Genomic DNA, 3988 nt, shown 5'->3' with positions numbered 1-3988 from the left:
CTCAAAAGAATTGGGGTTAATACCCTAATTATAAGACTTAATGAGAAGGAATTGAATGAGGAGAAATGTAATAGTTCAAGTCACCTCCAATTAGAGAGGAACCAAATAAAAAAATAGGGGTATTCTAATCAAGGTTCAAAGTATCGATGCGTATCGGCCCATATCAATAAATACGTATTGTGTCAATATCTTCCCGATATGCCCCTCTAGGGGTTGTATCTAGGGGTGGCAACGAGCTGAGCTTTTCACGAGCTGCACGAGCTAGGATTGCGAAAAGTTCAACTCAACTCGGTTTCAACTGAACTAAGCTCGAGCCCAATTCACTAGCTCAATTATGAAACAAGTTGAGCTCGAGCCTACTAGAGCTTGGCTCGTAAAGCTTGCGAGCCAGCTCGAATATATATATAACAAAATTATAGAAAATAATATATAATAAAAATATTATAATTATTAAATTTTTAAGTATCAAATAAAAAATATTTTTATATATACTTTTTTATTTTTATAAAACATTTTTCTCAAAATCGAGCTCGAGCTTATGAATTTTTTACTCGAGCCAAGCTTGAGCTCAAGGTTCTGACTCAAACCGAGCTCGAGCCTCATACTATTTAGTTCGGCTCAGCTCGAATCCACCCATAGTTGTATCGGTAAAACCATGGTTCAGAGGTTAGTCAGGCCCTTAAACTGATCCCTCTGAACCAGTTTTGAAAAAAAAATAAAACTTTAGAAAAAGTACCGATACAGGTTGATACGCCCTACCAGCGTATCGACCTGTGTCAATACTTTGAACCTTGAGGGGGATTTCAATAGAGAATGACTAAATTAAAAAATTAGGGTATTTTAATCAAACAAAAGTTTTACTCTCATTCACACATTTAATAATAGTATAGATTGGGTTCTTCAAATATTCTACATCATTCTAAGCTTTGTGAAAATACTTCCTTCTACTCCAATTGTTACTATAATTGGAATTTAATGTGTGTGAGAAAGAAAAAAAATGATAATGGGATGTGAATGAGAGGAACATAGAAACTTGGCATAATGAGAGGGCTAGGAAGGAATAATGGAGAAAGGAGAGAAAGTTAAGGACCAAGCAAGAAAGGGGGGAAGGGAGAAAGGAGAAGCATGCCAATGTGGACTGTTTTACCTTATATATAGTATAGAAATGAGCTCTATGGACTTTTTTGACTAAGATACTCCTACTTTTGAATTTGGTCTCTATAGCTTTGGAGGCAGAAAATGTAATTTGAACCACTACTCTTTACTTCATTCAATTCCCTCTCATTAAGTCCTATATTTAAAGTGTTCTCTCACATTATCTCCTATTGAACCCTATATTTGAGATGTTTGTATTTCTGACCAATAAAATCTACTAATTAAATCTATATTCAACAATTTAACAATACAAAACATAGTTATGTGTTTAAAACTGACTTGAAAAATAAAATCATTCTTTCATTTTAGTGGTGGGTAAGTAATTCAACCATTTTGGTTGAATGGGTCGACCATTATTTCATAATTAAGTAATGAAAGTTCCAACATAAATAAAATTATACAAAATTTTAAATACAAAAAATTATGTGAACAATTTTGCACAAATTTCTAATATTATATATTACCATATCAAACAAAAATAAATAGATAAATAATAAGTATTTAATAGAACACAAAAAGTTATTAAAGAAAACAGAATTTTTGTACAAATTAAACATTTGGATACATCTCCAATGTCATGCATTTGTCGTATTCAAATACATTAAGTGTGATAAATAAGAGTTATTTTTTGTTAATGAAGGAAAATACAATAAAAAATTAAAACTAACTTAAAAACAAAAATGTTTTTCCATATAAGTGGTGTGTTAGTGGTCCAACCAATTGGGTAAAATAAATCAACCAATGATGTCATAATTAAACAATACAAGTTAAAAAATATACAAAAATACAAAAAATTACAAAATTAGAGAAAATGTATAGAAAAATTTGACACATCTTAAATATAATACAGTTATCATATTAAACAAAGATAATTGCAATAAACAAAAATTAAAACCACCCAAAGATTAAATTGTGATTAAATTGTCTTTTTTTTTCAAGTCAAATGAGTCAACATGATGCCATAATTATATAATAAAAACTCAAAAATAGATAGAGATAGACAATTACAGAAAATACAAAAAAAAATTGTAAGCATCTATAATATTATATAGATTTGTCATAATATACAAAAATGAATATGATGAATAAGATGCATTTTTATTAACACTGGAAGTGGAATACAAAATTTAAATCGACCATTATAACTTTGTTTCAAGAGTTATAGTAAGGATAATGAAATTATTATTGTTATATGAAATTGTCACGAACAATGCATGTATGCATTTACTAGCAGTAAAAACAAAATGAGAAAATGTAAAAAGTGGGGCATGAGATAGTAAAGGAACATGGAGGATAATTTGGACAAATGTTTATTGGAAACAATGGACGGATCATCTCACTCCAACAGTTGTTTTAATGATAAATTAGCATAGCAATCTTGCCATATAGTTAATAAACGCACCTTTTTAGTCCAAACATCAGCTAGAATATTTATGTTCCAGCCCGTTCCAATAATCCATCTCACTCATTTTTTTTAATGATTTTTCTACATTAAAACATATTTGCCCAAATGCTTTTTATACTCCAAAGGGGTTGGTCATTCTTCATATATTTTGAATGTAGTAATTGTGCCCAAAGAGAATAAGACAAAATGAATTTAAGTCAACTTTACCAACAGATAAAATATAAGTTTTAAATTACTAACCTTGTTTATTTTCATTCAAAGACTACTAAAGATGGCAGAGCTGTTGGATTTTAATCTCATAAGAGATTAAATTCAATGGGTTTGATTGGTCAATTACATGAGAAATTGCACCTGTACACTTATTTGAAAAAATCAGTTTTGAACTTGTCCCACATTGGAAAATTATAAGTTTTGTTTTCAATATTTCAATAGGAGCTGATTTACACTCCTTAGAATTAGTAGAGGAGAGTATGGGGATTCGATGCCGCGCAATGCGTGTGCGCGCGTGTGTGTGGCGCAATGAGGCACTTTAGATGCGCACTTTGCTCGCACCCGTGTGGCTTGCGATGGGCGGTTCTGGTTTTGGTATGTTGATGACCATTGATCACCATTGCTGATATCAACGGTCACGATTCGATCGAGTGTGATCAAGAGGCACAATTCAAAGTTAACAGTCATCAATTGTTAACAACCTTTTAAACAGTCACAATAAATTGTGACTGTTCAAGGTGACTTCTCTAAACCAGCACCTACCTTTTTTTCATACATCTTCATAAGTTATTTAAGGAGCATGAATCAGACTCCAAAAACACAATTTTTGAAATTCAATATCTCTCTCTCTCTCAGTCCGGTCTGCTATAGTCTCACAAAAGGTTTCTTTGGAGACTCTTCAACTTTGCTGGTTGCAGATTCTCGCCCAAGGCTCTGTTGTATCCTAGGAACGAATTTGCCTGTAACCCAACAACAAACTCAGTAAAACTGAGTGGGGGCAAATAACGTTCTAAAGACAGTGTCTTCAGATGCGTTTCAGAGCTTCTCCTCCTAAGTTACAGTGATCCCATCTTCACCAACAAGAGCCATGCCCATTGGTGCCCTAAAATCTCTACACACACACGGTAAAATCTCTACATATACTAGCAGGGACTCGTGCAATGCACGGGATTTATTAAGCGAATGCTAAATAATAGAAATAGTCATTTACTAAAATATCCCTTATAGTTTCATGGATTTACTAAAATTTACCTTATAGATAGCATTTTACTAAAACACCACTTATAATTTGCAATGGTTTTAATCAATCTTCCATTAGATGATAGTGGAAAATGATAATGTTGAACCTAATGTTTAATTAAATAAATTTAATTAAAAAAATAAAAATAAAAATAAAAATACCATTTTTGTCTTAATAAGATATGGACAACCACCCTA

This window comes from Nelumbo lutea, chromosome 4, assembly GCF_056320005.1.
Source record: "Nelumbo lutea isolate HS-2025 chromosome 4, American lotus-T2T, whole genome shotgun sequence".
Taxonomy (NCBI): Eukaryota; Viridiplantae; Streptophyta; class Magnoliopsida; order Proteales; family Nelumbonaceae; genus Nelumbo; species Nelumbo lutea.
Note: the sequence above shows the minus strand (reverse complement) of the source record.